This window comes from Stylophora pistillata, chromosome 1, assembly GCF_964205215.1.
Source record: "Stylophora pistillata chromosome 1, jaStyPist1.2, whole genome shotgun sequence".
In the NCBI taxonomy this organism is placed as follows: domain Eukaryota; kingdom Metazoa; phylum Cnidaria; class Anthozoa; order Scleractinia; family Pocilloporidae; genus Stylophora; species Stylophora pistillata.
In genome coordinates, this window is record NC_142519.1 from 7819420 (window position 1) to 7845391 (window position 25972).

Consider the following 25972-nt stretch of genomic DNA (forward strand, 5'->3'; position numbering starts at 1 on the left):
TGAAGTTTTATCTACCTCTAGCCTTCAGGCGGTGCAAATCTAGCAGACGTCGTCGCTTCTTCCACAGACAGTGGTGCGCTCGTGGCGTTATTGCTTCTGTCTCAGGCAACTCTCTGGTCTTCAATCTTTAGTTCTCCCCCTTCTCCCCCGTGTGTTCCTGTGTCCGTCATGTTGCCTTTTGTGCTGGGTCTCCTTCATTGGTGAACTGCACAGGGGTTTTGTTCCGTCTCAGTCCTGTTGTGTCTGTCATGTAGCCACTTGTGCTGGGTCTCCTTCATTGGTGTACTGCACAGTGGTTCTGTTCTATTCATGTTTTGTCCATGTTTTTGTTTGCTTTTGTCCCTACTGTTGTAGGTAAGTGTGTCAGCGGGTATGCGTGAGTGTGGTATTTTGGTGCTTTGACTAACCATTATCACTAATCTGAGCATGGGAGTTTAATCTTTGAAAGTGTGTGATTAACCTGGGAGGTGGGGTTCGATCCCCCAGCGAGTTTGGCGTCCTGGTGGGCCCTCCGTTTATGGCGGTCCCAACCCTCAAGCCCTTGCACTCTGGCGGCGGGTTTGGATTAGACATTTAGGTCGGCAGGCATTGCACCGCCCTAACGGGAGCCTGGCCGTCCGCCTTAAACATAAAAAAACTGCACTGATGAGGCCCAGAAGGCCGAAACAGTACTGTCTGCAGTTAGTAGGTACTATGATTATATATATAATGAGCTAGCCTCCCTGTTAGCTCAATTGGTAGAGCGCCGGACTGTTGTGCTGGAGGTCGTGAGTTCAAATCCGGCCGGACCAAGACTCAGGGTCTTTAAATAACTGAGAAGAAAGTGCTGCCTTTGTTATAATATCTGCAAATGGTTAGACTTTCTAGTCTTCTCGGATAGGGACGATAAATGGAGGTCCCGTCTCACAAGCCCTTGTATGTGAGACGGGACCACAATGTTTTCATTCTCTTTAGACGGGAAGTTTTTTTGTTCGGTGTAAAGCAACTATTTTCGTTTCAAAGCTGCCAAATCAGGAGTTCAAGGATCTTTAAGTGACTGAAACTTAGAGACGTCCACCGGAAGGCCTAGCGAAGGTAATGAACAATTTTTGCCAGATATACGGACTTCTTAAAAACTAACCTAATCGTTTCCTTTTTCTTTTTCTATTTTTAGAAATGGGCGAAAACGACTCCTAAGAATTTCTACCTGCTTAATGCATTTGTTCATTTACAAAAAAAGCTTAAACAAAGTGGATAATTGATTCTGTGTGAGCAAAAGTCTGTTTTTACTCGTGAACTGAGGAAAAGTCACTTTTGGGTCTAAAAAGCAAAGTCGGATGTAAACAGGAGAAATCTAACTTCCCTTCTTGAATCTTTTTTTTTAATTCAGTTAACAATTTTGTCTTCACTTCAAGATTCCACTTATCTAAATTTAAAGATATCTTTTGTTTACGAAGTTGTTTATGTGGTGTTCACCATTCTTAAATAACGTCCGATATTCATCTCCCTCAATCTGACTTGGTTTACTAATGATTCCCTAAGAAGAACAAAAAAAAAATAAACAAAAAAACAAGGTTGCGATCTAATACCTGGTAGGTAATAATAACAAAATGGGATAAAATGAAGTATTTTATTTGTGGATACGAAACTGATGATCGTCAGAATCAAAGACAAATGAATAAAGGCTGATAGTTTCTAAAGAAACTGTTTGGGGCTGCGTTGGGGGGGTACCGAAATAATTTCGATATATAAACAAAGTTTAAATGGTAAATTGGCCACCGTTACGATTATAAAAGCTGACGTTTCGAGCGTTAGCCCTTCGTCGGAGCGAATAGAGGAATTGTGGGTTGTGTGTGCTTTTAAAGGCAGAAAATGGAGCTACGTGATTGGTGGGAACATGGCAACGAGAAAAACGCGAACAAACTAGTGGAATGAAAAGCGTTCGTTGATACCTGTGGGATTTAGACTGTCGGTTTGAAAGATGAGCTTTTGTTCAAGAGTTTTACGGCTTTCCGTGCTACCTAAGTGTAAGGAAAGACCGCAGATTGCCATATGTTGCTTAGAATGATTAGGTAAATTAAAATGTCAGGCGACTGATTTCAAAGAATCAACAACAGTCTGATAACAACTTGATATTTCCGTGAATCCAAAGTTTACAAAAAAGAGAATAGTTAATAGTCGTGCTATATAGTAACATCTTTGCGATTTTCCTTGTCACATTTTTATAGTTTTAATGAAAAGTAATTACACTTTTAGTTGTTGAAGCTGGTTACTGTGTTAACAATTCCATCCCTCTCGGATAAAGTTTGTGAGTACAACCTACACAGTAATATCAATGTAAAACTTCATGCTTTGAGCAGTCTTCTCTGATTATCTTTCCCGTTTTATCTTTTCTTGTTTAAACGATTAAAAACTTAGCTTAATCACTTTACCGTCTATGCGACTGTACAATGTCACAGTCCATTTCCGAATAAAGGACTTCGTCTTAACGGTTTAGTACCAGTCAAATTTAAAGTACAGACACGTTTTTCGGCAATTTCTTATTTGATATGCTTTGATTTATTTTCTCTTTTAAGAAATTTCTCTTTTTTTTTTCTCATTTATCAAATCATTGACTTTTTTGTCTATTCAAAAATTTATCATCATTTTTTTTGTATCGAGGAAGCACGAATGGATTAAGCATTGAGTCGAATGTGTAAAAACCATCACTGATTAAATAGAATAATGAAAGAAAGTTTTCATCATCTCAGCTGAGAAGTAAGAGATGTCTCATTTCGAAACGGGTAGGAAATGAAGCAGCAAAAATAAATTTTCTCCACGAAAAAAGAAAACAAAGCAAAAAACTACAGACCTTTTCTTGTCTGTCTGCGTGGGAGGCGATAAGCTGTAAATCCTGTACTAAAAGAACGTAAAAGGTTTCCTTATCTTTAATCGTGGGAGGCGTGCTTATTCCTTCTGAAAGGACAGATTAGTGCGGTAATTACTTGAAGGGATTTCACTGACTGATTTAAAGAGTAATTCTGCTCTAAGAACTATCTTTATGTTTACCCAGCGAAACAAGAGACAAGCACAGACGGTGAGTAATAGAGTCTACTCATACCGACATCATGTTTACCAAATTGTTATCAGAGTAATTATGGAATCAAAACTTCTTCAGAGGTCGCATAATTAAGCGGTACCGACATCAGATTCGAAAATATTACGTTTTACCACAAAAATGTCCCAATTAATTTTTTAGTGTCTCTAGGGAACTTTTAGACTTCCAGGAAGGATGTTTTACCGTGAGCAGGAAGTTGTCGATATGTTGCTGTCTTTTTCTTTCGTATTTTGTATCTGCTTCACGTAGAGTTCATTGTTGTTTCAGAAATTCGAGTGGTAAAGCTTTGTTGTTTGCTGATTTTGTTCATAATTAGTAGAGGGAGCTACTAACTATGTTTTATTGCAGATCTTTGTGATGTCTTCATTATTACTAATGACCAATCGAAGTTAATAAATCCTTGGATCCTTTTCCTTAGCCAAGGAAGTTTGTTCTCCACGGTGTATAATGTAAGTGCTTCCAAGCGGGGTGATGAGTTTCCTTAGGGAACAAGACAGTGGCTATCGTTGGAAAAGTAATATCGTCTCGCAGTTTGTTGTCAGCAAAGGAACGAAAAATAATAGGTTCTGGGCCAGGCCTTGGGACGTGTCGATTTTGCTTATAAATAAGTTATTTATCGACAGACGTAGCCAGACCACTCCACACGTGTCAACACGTAAGAAAAACCTATGAAAAGTGCGTAGATAAAGCACAGGATATTACAATTACAAGCAAGCAAAGCAAATTTACACAGCCATGCATTAGTTTACTACATGATTACAAGTTAAAAAATACTTACAGTTGTCATACAAATTAAATACAATAAAATTACTGGTGAGTTAAAACAAGACATAATAATCAAATACAGGCAGAACAGACTGGAAAGTAGAGAGGAGAGAATTGTGATATACGGATGTGAGCGAACTACTACAGTTATAATTTTCCATAATCATTGGTATTGAATTTCAATATTAGTGAATGGGCGTCAACATAATAGTCCTCAATCCCAAGTACAGTCAAAAGCAACTTATGAATTTTCCTTTTAAATGCTCTTTTCGTGAGCTTACGCAAGTCAGGGTTTAGACAGTTCCATAACCTCGCACCAAACGCAGAGAAAGACTTCAATTTCACATGCAATCTAGATTTCTGTACATAAAAAATTCTCTTTGGAAGAAAAACGCGTGGTATATGTATGGACGTCAGATGAATTAATAAAAAGCTCGCGAATAATCCTAGGTGTAGAGCTAGTAGAAACGACATGCATTATGGCAGAAATGGTTTCAAAATAGAGCATATTAATGGGTAGGATATTCGAAGTTATAAAAAGAGGGATAGCATGAGATATTTTGCTTGAGAAGAAAATCAATCGGAGTGCACGCTTTTGTAAGGTGAGAATCTTTTTTTAATCACTCTCCAAGCAGCTATACCGTAGAGCGTGTAGGGAAAAGTCAGCGAACGGTAAATTTGAAGAAGGGTATTTAAAGGTACATGATGTCTAAGCCTAACGATTATACCGACTATTTTGCTAATCTTCGAAGCAATATAATCAATATGATGCCTCCAGGTTAAGTTCTTGTCAATTAGTATACCCTGAAAATACAATTTTCAGACTAATCTGTTTTTTCTTTGTAAGACCTTCACGAGATACAACCTTTCTAACAAAAATCAGCCATCTGCTGCGAGGCGAGCTAATTTACTTCCAAACGGCACTTTTTCTTTCCGCATATCACTTTTTGCTCACTGATAATGAAAAACATCCGTCCTCTTTTCGTGTGCCTAGGTTTTCTTTAAGGAAGATTGGCGAACAGTGATGATATCGGTTCTTTTAATATCAAACTGATTTGGTTTATTTTGTTTATTTAGCTTCGCCAACCGGCAGGGACACCGCAACAGCTTGCACCAATTACTGCGGGCCCAGTAATCTCACCCATCCCACCCCAGGGGAGGACATCCATCACACAATAATCTCGTGCGTAGGAAATTAACGTCTCCGACCCCCAACCCTGCAGGAGACGGGACCTTCATTTATTCGTCCCTATCCGAGAAGACTAGAATATCTAACCATTTCATGATGTTATAGAAAGGTAGCAAATTCTTCTCAATTATTTTAAGACCTTGAGTGTTGGTCCGGTCGGGGCTCGAACCCTCGACCTCCCGCATAACAGTCCAGTGCAATATCCATTGGGCTAACTGGGCGGCGGTATCATTTCGGTAATGATGAACTACCTGAAGGTGGTAAAGGAGGCTATCAACTCGACGTCTTAATTAAGAATGCTTTTTCGCTTTTGCATATTGAGTTTATAGTAATATTAGCTTATCTGCTAAATTTGAAGATTGGAGAACGTCCCGTTTCCGAAATACACGCGATAGAAGTTGTGTTGCTATGGACGAATTTCGCGGCAAAATAGTGATACGATCATGGTCTCGGAGCGTTTCTGGTCGGGAGGTATTTCCTTTAGTTAGACATTTCTGACACATCCATTTCATACGAAACCACTTGTTTATGAATTACAAGCGCTCTTTTACCTGGGAGAGCTCTGGCCACTTTGGACGCTGGTTTTCAAGAACACGGGTAAATATAGTTTTTATGTTTTTGATTGGAGTTTTGAAACCACAACGCCTTCCACCTCAAGCTGAAAACAACGCTAGTGTAGTCGACCTCTCCACCTCTGTTCCATTATTAATTCGCGAATTGTGCGTGCGCAACACTAGCTCTCTTGGATAGTGGGAAAATGCGGTCGCTCGATCGCTCGTTGGGCTGTAAACATTATGCAAATGAGGTATGCTCGCTCCTTATTTTTAAATTGCTGTCCATCCTTAACTAGGATAAGTTGACTTAAAGGGCTAAATTAAAAGATATAAGTTGAGAAGACTCAGCCATCCAACTAATGATCGGCAACACTCTTCAAATCATGACAGTTGACACGATCTTTGAAAAGTTGTTGCTCAATGGGAAAATGCTGTCACTTGTTAGCTCTTTGGGCTGAAAACATTTTGCAAATGAGGTAAGCTCGCTACTTACTTTTAAATTGCTAACCATTCTTAATATAACTAAAATGTGTTGTTAATGTTTCTTAAAACAACGTAAAAAGGTCTACATAAGAGGATATAAGCTTGAAGAAAACTCGACCATTCAACAACTTGGATTGGCATCACTCTCCAAACCATGACAAATGACACGATCTTAAAAAAAGTCGCTGTTCTTGCATAATTTCACCTTTTATTACAAAAGCCAAAACAGTGTTAAACGTGTCGGAGTGTAGTAGAGAACTACTCGCGACAACTAAGTTTCTTGTCATTTTTGTTACAGTTTTTCTTGCATTGTTTTCACCACGTTTTAATTAAGGCTAGTTTTGCGTTGCTTACATAAATCCTGTAAAACACGTTCTCAGTGGGAAATATTTGTGTAGTAATCAATTACTCACGACAATTATAAACTTATGCGTGTTTATCGCTTTTTCTACTTCTGTTGTAGTTTATTCTTGCATTGTTTCAGCTCGCTTACCGTTTTTCTGTCCCTTTCGTCGGTGTTCAAATAACAAATTCATGTAAAACAAGCTCTTAGTGCGAAATAAATATTGTTGAGTTTAAAATAGCTGATCCATTGACTTACTGTAAATCATTATACCTCAGTATTGGTTGATTCAAGATTTGAGTAGGTACCAACAGAATACCCTCCTCGTGTGGACTGGCAAGCTATTACATTGAATAGTTGATGATTAAAGAAACAATTTAATTTATCATATATCTTCAGCCAACAGAGTCACAACGAAAGCTAAACTACTGCTCGTACTCTAAGTCATCTGTCAATTTACGAGTTTGCTCACAGAACACTTTGATTTTTCATTGGTGATCAGCTGACCCTAACAAATAAAGAACAATTGATTCCTTGACAGATGTCAGTCATTTCTGAGTCATGTTGTCGCTCTTGTAAGAGCTGACTAGCCCTTCCATGATCACCGAGTAACTCATCCACGAGGTAAGTTTCTTAGACCTATCTCACAGGTTTCCCCAATGATCCACAAGCTGTGTTATAAAACCACAATCTCATTTTTCATTTTATTTCACTTTCATTACCTCATTCACGGTGATTTAAGGCCTTTTTTCCGTTATTCTTGTTTCATGTCGAGGATTTAAAATTAATTCCCAGGTATTAGTTTATATGGGTTTATGTTGTTGCATGTATCCATTTGTTCTTCGATGACCTCGTCGAAAAATAAAATTGGTTAAAATAGCCAGAGTTTGTCAAACGGCAGAGAGAATTTATTTCCTTTGAAGTACTTATTTCTCTCGCTCCTATCTATGCGTGCAGCTTAACTGTTAATACATTACCTGTATGCATGAACTAGGATTGTAAGTTTGGTAGAGTGGAAAAACCAGCACTCCTGAAGAATCAAAGCAAGAGAGATCCAATCCAAAAGATTGAGCAATTCATCACCAGACTAATTGGTGAGTTATGAGATAAGAGAGTTCTCTGGGTAAACAGTGAAGACCTTAGTGGAAAAAATACCTATAGCCGCTAGACGTGACATAGTCGAAGGAAGTTTTTTTTTTTTTACCTTAGCTTTGTTGAAGATAAAAAAACGCGTCTATTAATGATCGGTCCTGTAACACGGCTAATTGCAAGCCTTTCATTCCATAACAGATTTCAATTACAGCGCTTTACGAAAAAAAAAAAAAAAAAGGCTTTAAACGTTACCTAAAAATGTGTTCATGGTACGTGAAGTTGTATACATGTGTAATTGGATTAATTTTATATCTTGTGATTAAAAAGCCACTCTTGTCGACTTTACAATGAAAGTCACGCTCGTTAAAATATCCTACATTCTTCCCTATAAGAAGTTCTAAAATAACACGTCTCAAAATAAGAACCTGTTGACACTCGTTGAGTTGTTCTTCTCGTTTACCACTTTGCTCTGTCTCTTAAAACAAAGGTTATTGGATTGTTTCTTCGAAAAGGAGTTTAGTCCCTCTCGAGGACAAAGAGGTTGAAGATTTGTTTCTAGTTCTCATCAATCATTGCTAGAAATCTGTGGGTCTGTTGGTAATGATTCTGATCATCGCAATTTACAAAAGATAGAATTTTATCGAATTTTTTAGGCCCGGGTCAAACGCTGAATTTCACATGTGCCGAACTTAATGCGAGAGTTAAATGCATGTGAAGTGCGGCGTTTGAATCAATAAAATTCGACTGTTTTAAATTAAATGCGACTTTTGGCGTATCTGCGACTAGTCGAAGGTTCGACTTAGGTGCGACTTTTGATTCAAACGTCGCATTTTACATGTACCGAACTTAATACATGAATTATAGGAAATTATTATGATTCATTTATTACCCACAACTCGCCAGGAATTCTGTAAATGCCATGCGCGAAAAAGCCAAAACAGCACAAAAATATGGTGGGAGACGAAGGAATTCGTAGTTTGATTCTTGCATTGCAAAGACAAAATAGAAATCTTTGACGTACTGTAATACTTTTGTATGAGGTGTTCGGTTATTGAAAACGAAGAGGGCACTCCTGAGTGGAAAATAGGAAAATATGTGGCATATTGTGGGTCGTGTTTTACTGAAACGATGGAACGTGAATCAAGTCAAAGTATCATGACGAAAAGCCAAGATGACGAAGCAAAAACAAACAGCAAAACAAAAGCATCAGTAAAGCAATTAAACAAACGCTCAATAGACATCTTCCTCTAGCAAATAAGTAGTGAACAGAGTTAAATTCGACAGAGTTAAATTCGACAGAGTTAAATTCGACGTTTAAACCAAATGCCGTATTTAACTATTTTAGTCGACTAAATTAGGAGTTAAGTTCGGCACATGTGAAATTCGACGTTTGAACTGGCCCTTACGGGCCCCGCATTCTGCCTCATAGAAAGTCCTAAGCTAGCACGTCTAATTGAACAATATGCTGTCATTAAGTTAATTGCATGACGAGCTTTGCCCACCAAAAAAATTTATGCAAATTAGGCTAAGCCGGATCTGAGTTCCGCCTGGCAATTATTAACTGTAAGAGAAGATCTCAGTTCGCGCCCACAGCACGTTCAAGGTGTTGCGGATGAAGTTTCTGTAATTACTTTTTGGCACTTTTCGGCGTCAAAATTGCATAGTTTGGGTAACCCAAAACCCTTAAGCTGACCTTTCTTGTCATAACACGAATGTTTTCCAGAAAGGGACACGCGGTAATGTCGGTGTCTCTCGTGTGCAGGCATTTTTCCAGGTAAAACCCTCGCGTGGAATCAACTCATGTTTAATTTAACGCTCCTTTTATGCGCACAATGTAAGCCAAAGCAATTTTATAGTTAAACGTAAAGATCAGAATATTTTCTTCTAAGGATGATAAATGATCGACGCTGAACTAAATTATACGCTGAAGAAAATGCAAAACAGCATAACATGTAAAAGAGGAAATTTGGAAAAATACGAAGTTACGGAAACCATGAAAATCTTCGATTTTTAAGAAAGGAAATTTTTATAATTCCAAGCTAAGCAAGCTTTTCTAGTGTTTCATTCTTTAAGGCTTTGTGTAGAGCGGGGCCTTTGTTTTATAAACCGTAAAACTTAGTGACAAGTCGAAAGGGCTCGCTCTTGGTTATGATACCAAAGAGTAGAGGGACACCACGGTGATCTTCCAGGTGTTTGATCATCGTCGCCGCTCGTGGTGTACTTCGCTACTTAGGTGAGCGAGATCGACGTTCTTCCTCTCTTTAATTCTGACAGCTGTGTGAAAGGCCTGATCCTTACAATGAAAATCGGTCGATTGTGCTTTTTCAGTGGCGGCTTTAACGCTCGTCCATATTCAGCGCTTATCCTAAACATGCATGGCATCTCTAGCTATCTACAAGACACGCTGCGATGTATTATTCGTCCATGTTCCGCACAACAACTGCGCTAGTGAGATAGAGAATCGAAAGATCACCTTGTTGCGCTCGAGGCAGAGTGCGCTAAGTTTGCCAAGTTCTACGATGGACTACAGATCGTACGGCCTCCCGCAAGAATAAGGACAAGGTCTTTCAGTTACAAGCAATGGATAAGTGGAATTGTAAAAAGTTTTAATTCGTCCGTGCATCGAAAGGCCGATGGTATGTAATTTTGCTCTTTTCCGTTCTTCACACACTCGAATAGCTGTTAAAATTAAATTTAATTGCGGGTTGTGCAGTCAAAATGTAACGTCGCCCAACATGGTTTTAGTTAAACCAGTGTCTTCTGAGGCGCTTCCACCAAAATAATTTAGAAGGGAACAACAGCGCTAACCGATTTAATATCTTCTCAAGAACATGTCAAAGTCTATTAAAACGCAGAAATTAAAAATAGTAAGAATTGGTGGTTCACGTTAAAAATCATTAAAGAACAGTTCTCAGTTTGGCTCGATAGTGCTGTCACTTTGCACTAGTTGTTCATAGTGACTTACTCATTACTTTCAGTATTTGTTCGAGCTTTTCTTCGACGAAATAGGGGACATACAAGAAATCGCAATTCACCGCTAAAACAAAAACAATAAGCTCTTCTCCCAATTGGACACCAGATATGACTGCGTAGTAAGATATGACTGCGTTGTAAGATATGACTGCGTTGTACGCGAAGTTGCAGTGTGAGAAAAATGAGTGAGGAAAATAATTCTAAGTGCTGTACAGCGCGGTTTTTAACATAGATTACCTAGCTAAATGACCTGCTTGTCTTAGATATTTATGATAATATAGGAAGGTCCCCAAGGAATACTAATAACCCGGCGTGTAATTTTGTGATTGACAAAACCTGATAACTCAGGTTTATGTTTGAAAGGGCAAATCATTTAGTACATTTCACTCCAGAAGTAAATAATCTCTTAACTTTCGTAATTATTATTTTGGTTTCAGGCAAATGGTGTCGAGTTGAAAGATACTAAGTTCCTGAAACATACATCCAAGCTTTGTTAGCAGGTATGCCGAATGCTTTTATAAACGTGCGAGGGTAAAAATACATTTGCGGCCCCCTGTATGGAGAGAAAAATCCAAAGTTTTTTATTACAGGGATGGTAGAGTGAATGATGTTATTTCTGGCCTGAGTCATCAAAGTTCTGTACCATTAGAGTTAAGAAAAGCTATCGGGGGAATATAGAGGTTGCTGCAAGTAGTAGCTGTTAAACTCTCAACAAGCTTTACAGGCGGCCAATTAAAGAGCATGGGGCAAGAAATCAAGCACGATTCTCACCCAGTAAACTAAAATGGTTGTTGGCAATTGAGATGGACGAGCAACCAGGGAATTTGAAGTAATCTGGTGGCCTGATCTTTTCTCAGGCACTAAAAATGGGAAACTAAAAATGCGATTTTATGTTCCTAAAGTGATACTTTGATTTCAATGATGTGTAGTACACAGTCTAGTTGACTTGTTCGTCATGTTTCCATAAATTTAGTAGCTGTTTCTTGGCAGTTTTTGTAAGTTTGTAAAATGTGTTTTGCATTTAGAGGAACAAACTTGTCTGTAGAAGGCTAAGATTAAACCCTGAATACAGCAAAATGACCCTGTAATATTAATGCAATTCATGTCTAGCTGGGCGCACAATACTCTGATGCCCTTCATTCTGTTGTAACCAAATTCAGAGGAAAAAAAAAACACCTGGAGAAACTCTTAGAGGGATAATATCTGTGGACTTTCACCACTTCTATGGTCATCAGGAATGACAGAATAAAGCAGTAACTGTTAACAAAGTCTTAATTCACTTAACTGAAAGAATAATGAGTTGGAGGGAACTATAGATCATTTTTTTCCAAGCATCTCTAATAATTCATGATGGAAATAATAATAACATTGATAACAATAATAATGATAATGATAATAATAACAGTGATAACAATAATAATGATAATAATAATAATAATAATAATAATGATAAAAATATTTACAATAGTTAGAGAAATAATGTTCATTATCCTGATGGTTATAATTCCTATGATTACTTCCATTAATCTAATCATTATTATTATCATTCATATTACTATTACGATTATTTCAATGTTTATCTATGAACAAAATAGTGTTATTGTTAGTCTAGCTGAATGAGTATCCAAGTGATTGAAACTGGGGCAAAAACAAATTAAGAAAAGACAGAAAAACCCCAAAAACTGTTCAGGACTGCAATTCTTGAGTTGGCTCATTGTGAAAGGTTTTGGGACTTCATTAAGCTAGTGCTGTCTGTAGTGGGCCCTGTGTCAAAGAGAGAAGAGTAGCAGCTGAATTAATAATAATAATACTAAGGACAATGATAGCATTGATTGACCAAAGTCACCCTATGACTAATAACAGATGATACGTGACAAACAGCATAAGCAACACACTTTTCAAAACAAAAAGAGCAAGCTAAAACTGCCATCAGATAAAAATAACTGTCCATAAAAGACTGACAGCATAGAGCTGAAAAAAAAAATAGGGACTGGTTCTGCCATCAGATAACAACAGTCCATAGACTGACCACCCAAGAGAAACAGAACAGATTGGTGGTTCTGCCATCAGATAACAACAGCCCATAATGGACTGACTACCCAGGAGAAACAGATCCACCTGTTAGTTCTGCCATCAGATAACAACAGTCCATGGACTAACTACCCAAGAGAAACAGAACTAGGCAGGTGGTTTTGAATCAGAAAACAACTATTTAAGACCTCTGTACAATGTGTCTTAGAAAATCTTCTGCATTCTAACAATCTATTAAAGAGACAAACTATCAGAAACACTTGAATTTCTATTTGGGGGGAGGGGGGAGGAATTAAATGAAAATCTACTTGCCTCTGCATGCCATCCTCACTGAACAGCCTATTTCAATTTGAAAATGATGATCACAATCATAAAGATAATGATAATGATAACAATAACAAATCATTATTATTATCATTTATATTACTATTATGATTATTTCAATGTTTATCTATGAACAAAATGGTGTTATTGTTAGTCTAGCTGAATGAGTATCCAAGTAATTGAAACTGAGACAAAATAATCTCAAGAAAAGCCGGGAAAACCCCAAAAACTGTTCAGGACTGCAATTCTTGAGTTGGCTCATTGTGAAAGGTTTTGGGACTTCATTAAGCTAGTGCTGTCTGTAGTGGGCCCTGTGGCAAAGAGAGAAGAGTAGCAGCTGAATTAACAATTATAATAATAATGAAGACAATGATAGCATTGATTGACGAAAGTGCCTCCGACTAATAACAGATGATACGTGACAAACAGCATAAGCAACACATTTTTCAAAACAAAAAGAGCAAGCTAAAACTTCCATCAGATAAAAATAACTGTCCATAAAAGACTGACAGCATAGAGCTGAAAAAAATAGGGACTGGTTCTGCCATCAGATAACAACAGTCCATAGACTGACTACCCAAGAGAAACAGAACAGATTGGTGGTTCTGCCATCAGATAACAACAACCCATAATGGACTGACTACCCAAGAGAAACAGATCCACCTGTTAGTTCTGCCATCAGATAACAACAGTCCATGGACTAACTACCCAAGAGAAACAGAACTAGGCAGGTGGTTTTGAATCAGAAAACAACTACTTAAGACAAGCCCTCTGAACAATGTGTCTTAGAAAATCTTCTGCATTCTAACAATCTATTGAAGAGAAAAACTATCAGAAACACTTGAATTTCTACTTGGGAGGAGGGGGGTAAATAAATGAAAATCTACTTGCCTCAGCATGCCATCCTCATTGAGCAGCCTATTTCATTTTGAAAATGATTCAATCACAATCATAAAGATAATGATAACAATAACAAAATCATTAATAATAATGATAAGTATAATAATCATAACAATAACTACAATGACAAAGTCCGTGTTAGTCTGGCCTCTACCTTGCAGAAAATACAGCCCACCAACTGAAGCTGAATTCTTTAAAGGCTTTGTATTGCAATTGGTCATTAAGGCACTCAAGCCACCTCACCACGACAAGGGACGAACATTGAGGTGGAAAAAAGGGTCTGTAAAATTGACTCCATGCTGATTCGAGATGAGAAATCTGTGTTCGAAGCTTCTTCAGTTCCACTCCAAGGGAATTTACTCTAGCTGATCTTTCGGTAAGTTAGGAAGCGAGCTCTTCGGAGTCGTGACTGAGTTTGGCGCCAAAAGAGAAATTTTTCGCGCCTTCGGGCTCAAAGTCTAGCGTGGGGGAGTTCACCAGATTTACGATAGTCATAAATCCCGCAGATTTAATAAGTTCGTCGGGGATTGTTTATTACGAAGAAGATAGACCAGCTATTAGACCGAACGTGAACACAACGTGAACGAGGTCGGGAATCCTGGCTAACCCCACTACTTCGAACGATGAGTTGGCCGGCTGAAGTTCCCGTGTCGCTACACTTTGGATTTCGTCGGGAAATATCTTAAATACATCGCATATGAAATATTTACGCAAATGAACGTCACATACCTCTTTCAAAAGTAGATACCAATGCTTGCAAGGGTCAAGTGTGGCACTTGTAATCCTGCAAAGACTCTGCGTGGTTAAGTTAGCCGGTGGAAACCCGCACGTCGAAAATCCGACTGCCTCTATGACTTCATTTCGAATGGTTTCGAAATCGAAAACATGATGCTTTTCGACATTTCGACATGAAAAATCTCGTCGAGGTTTAATATTATAATATTGGTAAGAATTTAACCAGGATACGAGGCCAAGTCGTGCGACCGCCACAGGTTTTGTACCAAAACAATAACATCGTGTACTACGATCGCAAAGCGTGAACACTGATCGATCCACCAAGTGACGCAATACTGGAAATTCGATACGGTTGTTATTCAGGTCGTACGGCACATGAAAATTGCGATATCTTTTGTTACTGTTTTATGGCAAACCAAGCGAAAGAATCATACCTAAATAATCGAAAGAGAGGCTTTTCGAATACGGCGCCTCGCCGGTATTGCCTCTTCTGTGAAAAGGAAGGATCTTTGAAAGACTACGTGATTAAAAATGTCGTTATAAGGAAACAGGCAGAAACAGAGAAAACGCAGTATTTTATGACCATTACGCGCACAACAAACTTCATTTCATTTCATGATTTTGATTTTCATCGCCAACAGATGACCCCGCGTTAACTCGCACGCAATCGCGTATCTCTCGTGGATTCGTGGACGCTAATCTTTTTAATTACATTGTGGTGTAATTAATGTGATGACATCCACCCAACGCCTTCTTCCCCAAACCTCGGCATCAGTTTACGATGCCTGCTGAGAATTTTTTTCTTGAGCAAAGCTCGTCATGTTTTCTGTATTTGCCAATCTTCGCTGCCTCGCTAACAAATGTTGATCAGGATTATTCTTCAATGAACGAGTTTAATCCAACCCAGAGGGCAAAAGAGGGTAAACGTTAGTTTCTGACGCATATCGTTTAGTTTTATCCATCTATTGAAGATTCTGTCTCGCAGTTTCAAATATATTCTTACCATATCCCACGTCCCTTGCATGTGATACTGACTTACTTCTGAAATTTGAAAGACAAGGGTGAGACATTGTTATTGATTACCAATCCATACGATATATTATGTCCTCATCGCCTCGTACTGAAAAGCATACTTGCAGTTTTATCAGGTGAGGGCAGATCATAATGACTTGTTGAATGGCTAAAGTGAATAAGTCAAAGACATCGCTGTTGAGGTTTCAAAGACGAGCGATTTTGATGCCTCGTAAACAATCCTGCCAATGAAATTTAAGATTTCTACGACTTACCAACTCATGCTTAAATTAGTAATAATTTTGTAATGGGAAACGGCTTCCTTCTAGAACTTAGTTTTTAAAATATTTTCTGAAAACTTGGACAAATAAAATCGCAGACTTGACGTTTTGATAAGATTGTCACAAAAAAACACCCATTAGATGTCCTGTATGTGACTTAAATCATAGAAGACCTTTAGGTGTCCGCAATGACACAAAATTGAACGGATTGTATGAAGCTCGCCATCTTGAGACGATTAATCGAAGAACAGCGGCACTTCGTTTTCACCAGTATCCTGATTCTTAATTCACATGCACGAATCCCATTTAGTTATATATGGAAAAGAACGCAAAAGTGCTGTCCTACACTTATTTCTAGAACTTATCATTGTCTTAAATTTTCGTCTCTACTTATTGACTGAGAGGGAGGGAAAAATATTCGAAATTTACCGTCCGGCCTAAACTAACTTGGTTAGAAGTATTTAATCTTATTATCAAACTACACTCCGTAGAGTACGAATAACGCCATAGACGAGTACAAACATCACGCGGTATTTGTACTCCAAAGAACCGGTTAGAGAGGTTTTCTCGCATCGAGCAAGCGAATAATCGAATTGAAGTTACAAAAAAAAAAATGGCGGACAATTTGAATCATATTTCTGGCGACGAAGAGTCGGAATGGTTGGAAAATATAGATCCAAGTTTATTACATTAGTCGAACGAAGAAAAAAAGGTAAACGACCAGGAAGTTTCTTCATTAGACGACCAGGAAATTTCTTCATTTATTGAAGAAAATAGAAACAGCAACACGATAACGCGCCAATTCCGTCAGGCACTCCTTTTAAACAAACATCCGCGAAATTCGATCGGACTGAAATAACAATTTGGCATGTTGGATAATAAATAACTTATTAGACGTTTTGTTGTGTGGCATCGCTGAGTATTTTTACTCGTTATTTGTATTTTGACTCACTCTTTCCTTCTCTTTTTTGGTTATTTTAGCTCCCATCCCACAGGGTGGTAGTGCTTTTTCCTGCCCTGCTCATGCAATTATGTACGACCCTCATATGGGTACATTTCCTCTCCACCAACTGATTATCTCAGCAACACGTTTAGTTGATAAGGAGGAAACTCCTCGTTTTGCTTCACCACCAACGATATCGAGAAAATTCTTTAAAAAAAATTACATGAAGTAAGTCTGTGTGTGATGTCCGAACTCACTAAATCTGACTCTGAGCGTAAGTTTAATACTATATTTTTTAACAAGAAGTGGAACATAATCTAAATTTAGATGTATTTGACACAATTCTTCGCATTTTTTCACTTACGTCTCTGATATACAAAAATCGCGATTACTGATGCTCAAGCCTTGATGCACGCCCGTGCAGGAAGAACTGATCTTTTTTATACCTTTTTTTTCAGGTTTTTAATTTACGTTTGACGAAGTGTCATCAAGTGCCAAAAGGAATGTCCTTATGGAAACCAACAGAATAAAGGGAATAAAAGTAAATTAACAGTGAACTTTATAATCACGAAAAATTCAAGTTCTATGTTTGTCGTTATATATAATATAGAACACGCATGGAAACCGGGTAGTTATCAAATAATTTAATCTAGAAAGGTAAATAATTCTTACAGATGATAGAGCATTATCTCAGATATACAGAAGAAACTTTGATTACACTGGTACAAGTAGTAATGAAACATCAGCGTTGCTGGCAGGTAAGCCGGTTACTCCTAGTCTAGGAGCAGAGTCCATCTCAACTTATGTGCTGGTGCACCTGAGGCCCCGTCCACACAAAGACGATTGTAAACGCAAACCCTAGTAAACGCAAACTTTTTTATGCGTTTAGGCCTTCCGTCCACACGAAGACGATGAAAACGCTCACCGTAAACGCATAAATTCGAAAACACTCTCCAAAGTGGATAAATTTGAAAACGCCGTTTATGCGTCTTCGTGTGGACGGTCGTAACGTATATTTTCGAAAACGCTGTGAAAACGCTGACGTCAGATGTCAGCGCCAGTCTCTTTTATCGAGTGCGTTTCCAACATGGCGTACACACGAGTGTTGAGCTGTGTCGTGCATGCGTTTATTTCAAGCATAATTGCGAGCATTCAATATTGAATCATGCAATAATCGATATACAGGAAAACTACAAAAGAAGAAGACTAAACCTCTCAAGATTGTTATCCACAACTACAAGCAATTTTACTCGAGTAAAACGACTTAGATGCAGACGTAAGAGCAAAGAGAGAAGATTCTGGACCAGACCAGGTCGACATTTTTCTTCTCTCTCGATCACAACATACGCAAGTGGTGACTTTACAACACGGGCGCTAACACTTGATAACAAGGCGCTGAACCAAAGATGCGCGTTCGATGTATGACATCGTTTAATGCGTTTACGAGCGTATTGAAAATGTAAGGCAGTATTGTAAAAAGTGACGCAAAGCAGTATTCCCACATTTTATCTTCTTTTTTTTTTTATCGTTGTTTTTGCGCTAAGGAACTTTGCTGATTTTTAACACCGGAAATTCATAGTTTACTCGCAAGTTGGTCATGTTTCCAAAATATTTGCTGGAATTGGTTTAAATGTTCTTAAAGTAATAAGATTGAAGTATAGTTCGCTCTGTCAACAAAGTTGAAATGGTAAATTGGCCACCGTCATGATTACAAAAGCTGACATTTCGAGCGTTAGCCCTTCGTCGGAGCGAATAGAGGAATTGTGGGTTGTGTGTGCTTTTAAAGGCAGGAAATGGAGCTACGTTATTGGTGGGAGCATGGCAACGAGAAAAACATGAATAAATTAGTGGAATGAAAAGCGTTCGTTGATCCCTGTGGGATTTAGACTGCCGGTTTGAAAGATGAGCTTTTGTTCAAGATTTTTACGGCTTTGCGTGCCACCTAAGTGCAAGGAAAGACGGCAGATTGCCATATGTTGCTTAGAATGGTTAGGTAAATTAAAATGTCTAGCGACTGGTTTCGATGTGTCCTTGTCATTTCTTTCCACGTCTCGAAGGTGTTCTAGGAATCGGTCACCTAGTCTTCTGCCTGTTTCGCCGATGTATATCTTTTTGCAATAAGTGCAAGTTATGCAATAGATTACATTGGCGGAGGTGCACGTGAAGTGATCGTTGATCTTAATGGATCGTTTAGGTCCCGATATTTTATCAGTGTTGTGAATGAAATGACACGTTTTGCATCGTGCACGAGCGCATTTAAAAGTGCCTGGTTGGTCAATAGTCTGAAAAGAACTTCTGACCAAAAAATTTCCTATGTTTTTGTCGCGTTTGAATGAAATGAGCGGAGGCTGCGAAAATATAGTGCTTGTCTCTGGATCGTTTTGAAGTAATTTAAAGTTTTTAAGAATGATGGATTTAACTGAGTGGTTGTGAGGGTGAAACGTAAGAGTGAATGGAATGCGGTCGGAATCTTCCTTATGCGACGTTTGAAGTGCTGAATGTCGATCAATAAGTTGAGCGCGGTGGTAACCCGCTTGAACGACGGAAACAGGGTAACCACGTTTATCGAAGAACTGGCACATTGACTCTGATTTATGGTGGAAATCAGAGTCATCACTACATAAACGAGGAAGTCTTAGAAACTGAGAAAAAGGAATGGAATTCTTAACGTGAGATGGATGCGACAACGAATATAACAAGTAATTATGCGAGTCTGTAGGTTTGTAATACACACTAGTGCATAAACCGTTACCTTCAATTGAAACTTTGACGTCTAAAAAGTATAAAGAATTGTCAGAAATTTCCCAAGTATATTTCAGAGCCGGGTGAAAAGAATTGACTGCGGTTATGACTTGAGTGAGCTCCTCTCTGGTAGAGGAGGTAGCGCCGATACAATCGTCGATGTAGCGACCATAGAGTTCAGGTTTGGACCCGTTGTATTGGCTGAAAAATTGATGTTCGACAAAACCTACAAAAAGATTGGCATAGCTAGGTCCCATTTTAGTGCCCATGGCTACACTATTGGTTTGCTTGAAGAAGGTGTTTCCGAATGAAAAACAATTGAGTGTGAGCACTAGTTCGGCTAAGCGTGGTAGTGTTTCAAATTTAGGTTCCTTAACAGTACGTTGATCAAAAAAATGTTTAAGGACCAGAAGGCCTTCGCCAGTAGGAATTACAGTGTAAAGAGACGTAATATCCATGGTGAAAAGAAGTTTGTTTTGGCCAAGGAAATTAAAGTCTCGAAAAATTTGAAGAGCGTGTTGGCTGTCTTAAATATATGATGGCAAAGTTTTGACGATGGGAGCCATAATTTTGTCTAGATAGCTGGAGATAAGTTCGGTAGGACAACTGCAAGCCGAGACAATGGGCCGACCCGGGTTGTTAGGTTTGTGAATTTTAGGTAAAAAGTAAATACGAGAAGTTCTAGGAGTGGTTATGATGAGATTTTTTGCTGTGGCCGGAAATTCTTGTTTAGTTATGAGTTGGTTGATCGTATTCTTGACGGAGTTTTGATTGCTGGCAGTGAGGTCTTTGTCGATCTTTTGATTAAAAGAGGTGTCAGAAAGTTGCCGCAAAGCTTCTTTTTGGTAGAGGTCGGTGTGCCAAACAACGATTGAGGCGCCCTTACCGGCCGCTTTGATAACTATGTCTTTGCGTTTTCTAAGACTTTTTAGAGCCGACCACTCTTCAGAATAGAGATTAGAAAATTTGGTAATACGTTTAAAATTGAGTTTGTTGATATCGTGGCGGCATTTTTTGATAAAAAAGTCTAATGATGCGAATTATGCTTTTTAATTAGCCAAGGGAGTCCATGTGTCTGAGTGCAAATACCCCTGAAAGAGTGATGACATTTTTTAAATGTAATTTTGTTTTTTCCTTTATTTAAAAGTTGGAAGGTCATGATTCCTCCTCACGCAAGGATTCTTCTATCATTTTGTTTCTTGCCGGGGGCTTACGAAAATATTTGACATTTAATCAAACCTCGATGTAAAATGGAACAGTTTCCGCTAATCATCCCCTTTTGTATTTCCCTTTGAAGTTTGGTGTTGGCACATCTCTCCGCACGCACCTTACATTTGCAATTACTAATTTACCAAATGTCCAATTTTTCGTATTTAGGTAATTTGAGTTAATTTTAAATTCCCCCTCCAAAATATTGATGTTGAACTCATAAGTTCATATTTTTATCTCGATTACAAAAGTCTTAAGTTTGCTAAGTGGAAAAAAAAGGAAAACCTTCAACTCTTTTTAAAGGAGATCTGTTCTGCATTAAGCCACGCGATGAAAGTGGTAGAGTTTTTAGAGTAAAAAAGGATCAAATAGATGTTGTCTTGTATGTATAGTATGTGCTTACCAACGGTAAGTTACGCTTCCTCAGCTAGCTTGTGTGTTTACGCTTACTAAAACCATGTAAAGACAAAAACAAGACTACATAAAGAACCAAAGTTTCAGTTTCAGCTCTTTTATAGGTAAATTCAAACCCATCCATCATAAATGAGTTAAATATGAAATTATCACGAAAATTCTAATAGATTTTGTCGTGCATACGCTGAAGTGGGGATTTCATCGCCTACTATGTTATCCCGATAAGAAAAATTGCGTCACGTTTCTTCTCCCTAAAAAGTCGAAAGGTCACTTTCCTTCGCACGCAGTTCCTTTTATTCATGTTCACTTGTCATTTCTTGATTCATTTTGTTTTGTTTTGTTTTGTTTTTTTTGGTTTTTTTTTTGGTTTTTTTTTTTATTTCCTATCGAAGGAAATCTGCAAGGGATGTGATAAAGTGAAATCCCCTTCGAACGGAGAGGTTATTTGCAGGTTTAAAACGAGTTTTCTCTCTTTTTCTCCCTCTAAAAATCTGCGATTGGTTTCCTTGCCATGCAAACCTCCTTTAATGTTTATTTTCTCGTTTGTTTTGTTTCGTTACGGATTTTTTTGGTTCTATTTTTACTTATTTCCTTTCAACAGACATCTGTGAGGGATATAAAATACCTATCGAACAAAAAGGTGAGCGAAAGTGTAATTCGTCTCTTTTCTTTTCAGCATATCCACTCCCCCTTTACTCCTACGTCTCTTTGAAGTTGGAAGGTCACCCGTATCTGTGCACGCAATGCTCCTTTAATAATGTGATTTCTCATAACCGGATATCCGAGAGGGATGTAGCTTTCTTATGAGACATGAAGTTGTATCCCTATTTTGCCTCTAAGTCAGATTGTCAAGTAACTTTCCGCTCGTAAGGAACCTTAAAAGTTTTCAAATGCTAATATTTAATCGTTTGCTACATTAATATTCCGGTATAATTATGGTGGCATTATCATTGGAGAGAACTAGTATATCGTAATTAGATTAGCAGATCGAACACTTGCATACACTTCAGAGTGTATGTGGTGATACAGGTAACGCATTAAGTCTAGTCAGTAGTGTTAACGAGTGAATTAAGGGTTGAGGTCACTCTTGGCGTGGGAGGAGTGGTGGGGGATAGAGCGCTGCTGATTGCATCGATGAAAATCTGTCTACTTCAGCTTAGAACTTTTAGCCGCAACTTACAATTCCCGGCGAAGACATTTCCCGGATTAGCTTTTTAACATTCCTCGCATCCTTAAACGGGCTTCGCTGAAGCAAAATCAGGCAAAAAAAAAAAAAGCGTATCTATAACATGCAGTTTAACTACAATAAAATGTTCAAACCGTTGTAGAAAACATTATTTTCAAGGTCAATTTCGCACGTGAGGACTTAGCGGCCCCGGTCGCTTCTCCCCCTTTTGTCGCAAATACTTCGAGATTCACTTAAGTTGTTTGAATTGAGTTTCACTTTTTATACGCCAATTTTCATCTTAGAACTTCTTTTTAGAGTTTATGTCAAGCGTTGTTGAAAGAAAAACTAAATAGGTGAAATGGAGTTGAGTCTTTGAGGGACATGCCACCTCGAATTTGGGTTTTACCTGTTGAAAATGAAAAATAAACAAACAAACAAACAGAACGAACAAATATCTAACATTATAACTTCTGTTTTGATTGTCTGATAACCAGTGCCTGCGCAGAAACGCTGGAAGTGCCTTTTCTAAGGTAAGACGACGACCGTGACCAAATTTTATAAGTGGGCTTGTTACCGAAAATCTATACCTTTTATCTCCCCTTGACTCTTTTCAGAGCTCAATAATATTTTTTCTCCTTGCGTGGTTCATGACCTTAGACGAATGTTATTGAAGACGCTCATTCCGACCAATACTGCTTCTTTCGTTGCCTCAACCAGCTTTTGGATGATAACTTTTATATGACTTCCTCCTTAAGCCTACTCAAAGCCTATATTCCATTTTGACCCCATCAGTTAAAGAAGATAGAATTAAATGCAAACGAGATTTGACACGGGCGGTGATTGAGTAAAGGCATAGATTTTCGATGATTTTAAGGGAGCTATGTCACGCTATGAGTTTGCGCACTGATTTCGTCCAGTTTGACACTGATATTTGTCAAATCACTGTTGATCTCCGAAGCAATCTACTGTTGCCGGTCCAGTTAATAGCGATTCACTGTGCGGATAATTCTTGCTCCGATCGTTTCCTGAGAGCTTCTCAAACACGATCTGATAACAAACATGAAAGCTGGCACCAATATGACAGCTTTATTCCTAATAATCATAAATACCCAAATAAAACGTCAGTGATGAGAGAGATGAAGCAATAAAAAAAATTATGTGAGGAATACGATGTACATCAAACAAAGAGGGGAGGGAGGAAATGTAATACATTTGATACAACTGCTGGCAACAGGCCATTTCCTGATTACGTGTCTGTTTCCTAGGTACCTGGTACAGGGTGTGCTTATAGGCTGGAATGCGCTCTGCTCGTATAGAGTTTGAGTTCCTTCGATCTAACTGAAGGCGTGCTTGTGAACTCGCTGATCTTTCAGACAATTTCAATAACGCATTTGGAGGGCTGCTTCCCTTGCAAGTAAGAACCCCATTCCTCGCTGAAATATTTAATTTTTATTACTGTCTGATTTTTTCATCCGTTAATTTTTTAAATTTTTCCAGTCTGAAACTATATTGCAACCGATCATTGCAGCTTTTACTGAGTTGGATCAAACTTCACATATCAGAATGTCTTCTGTTTTCCTAATTTCCGCTTTGCTGCTAGTGGCGCTTTTTGTTATGACGAACCGTTTTGCTTCGAAGCATGCAGCCCTGATACCTCGCCATAACGACACAGGAGGCTCCCTGAAAGAGACGCAAGAACAACTTGAACAGCTTCAATTGGAAATCAAAATTTCAAAGCAAAACAAGAGCGTAGGAATATGTAAGTAAGATTATTTCTCTCGTGTGTAGTCGGGTGATTCAAGTTTTACACGTTTTTTCGCAGTTTTGTGTAAGATGTTATAAAAAAATTTGAGTATTACTTTTAATACACTTTTTCGGAATGAAGTTAGGATGTCCTATTAGACAGATTTCAGAAATTGTATTAGCAGCACTGTATCCCCCACCAAGATAGAATTACTCCTGACTTTGACTTTCCCACACACAAAAAACAAAATTCACCTGTCTAAGCTACTGACTAGATTTAATGCGTTGCCAGCCTTTGATAGTAATGCATCTGCGGACCTGTGTCACCTCATACACTCCAAAGATGCAGCTGTCTTGATACCACAATTACCATATGCTAGTTCTCTTTGGTGATAATGTCATATTTTCTCGTACCAACCTATTAACTTAACAATGATTCAATCAGTATTTGAAAAGAAAAATAAGGTTACTTAGGCTGGCGTGAAGAAAATTGTGTGAACTTCAAACTAGAAAGCGAAATGGAGGTAGAGTATCGTGGCTTTATAGGAATATCTCATCCTTTGCGGATATGCGACAATGAAGAATCATATTATTGAGGGAGCCTTGCGTGCAGAAATATAGGTGACCTTACAACTTCAAAAATATATGAAAGTAAAGTGGAAATGGATACTGAAAGAAAAGAGACGACTAAACGTTCACATAATCGCTATTTTCCTAAGATAGATTTCATGACAGATGTCGATTGATAAGAAATTAAAAAACTAAACAAAACAAAAAAACTTCATCCCGTGTTCAAGAGTCGCAAAATCTGTGAAGATCTCAGAGTACGTGAGCCTAAACCTCCAATAGTTAGCCAACAATGCGTTGTATATAATTATAAATGTGATCTGTGTGATGCAGAGTACGTCGGGTACACCAGCCGGCATTTACATCAACGTATTAATGAGCACCGTAATTCGGCCATCGGCAAACATCTAAAGAACGACCACGGCCTACAAACCATCGGCGACCTGACCAAGCATTTCAACGTACTTAAAAAGTGCACCGGGAAACTGGACTGTTTAGTTCATGAAATGCTTTTCATAAAGAAGATGAAGCCCTCTTTGAACAAACAATCGGATTCCATACGCGCGAAACTATTTATTTAATAGTTTACATTTATGAACTTAACACGCGCAATTATTTATTTAAATATTTTAAATATTTTAAACTTTTTACGTTTGCCACCTTCGTACAGTATAAATCAACTATTCATTTTTATTCTCTTCTCACTTGAGAATGATGACATGGAGTCATCGAAACGTTGTGTGTTTTTCTCGCTAGTGTTTATTCTTAAATGTCTAACAAAATCTAATGTCATTCGAAAACAAAAAAAGACAACAAAAAACAAAACAAAAGAAAAACAAGAAAAAAAATACTAAAGAAGCTTTGCGTGCGAAAGAATTTGAGTTTCCAGCTTTTTGTGGGAAGATAAAAGAAAATGCCCTTTCATTTAACCTCTATGTTCGATAGGAATCATTCATCACTCGCAAATGTTTGTTGATAAGATATAAAAAAACGGCGAAAAACAAAGCAAAAAACCAGAAAATAAAGAAGCTTCGCGTGCAAAGGAAACTGATCCATCAACTTTAAAGGGAGTAGAAACGTGAAGCTCATGTTTTTTTCGGAAAAATCAAGCAGGCGATGAAATCCACACCTTGGGATATACACGACATAATTAACTCAGAATGTCGTATTTTTTGGATCTGAGACGTTATGGAATCGATTGAACTAATATATACAAAAACTTAAGCAATCCTACAAATTATTATATTTTTTTTTTGGCTTTACGTGGTTTCGGTAAGCATAAATGCACAAGCTTGCTGAGGGGGTGTTTATTATATTTGTTACATCACCACTTTTAACAGGTCACCGCGTTTTCTCCTAGGAACCCTTGTAGTAATCGTACGACACAACGCTAAACAGGAATCGCCTCTTTTAATCAATCCACTCATTT

The 25972-nt window shown here is 38.2% G+C and overlaps 1 protein-coding gene and 1 long non-coding RNA gene across 5 annotated transcripts in view; both read right to left on the reverse strand.

The window, feature by feature from the left end:
- Positions 1-25972, reverse strand: part of LOC148741091 (fibroleukin-like) — a 371193-nt gene that overhangs the window by 74809 nt on the left and 270412 nt on the right. The gene's annotated exons all lie outside the window — the stretch shown is intronic.
- LOC148741095 (uncharacterized) lies at positions 11429-15293 on the reverse strand. Its single transcript, XR_016000013.1, has 2 exons — positions 14460-15293; positions 11429-13748 (listed from the first exon to the last, which is right to left on the reverse strand). It is a non-coding gene; the product is annotated as an uncharacterized LOC148741095 (long non-coding RNA).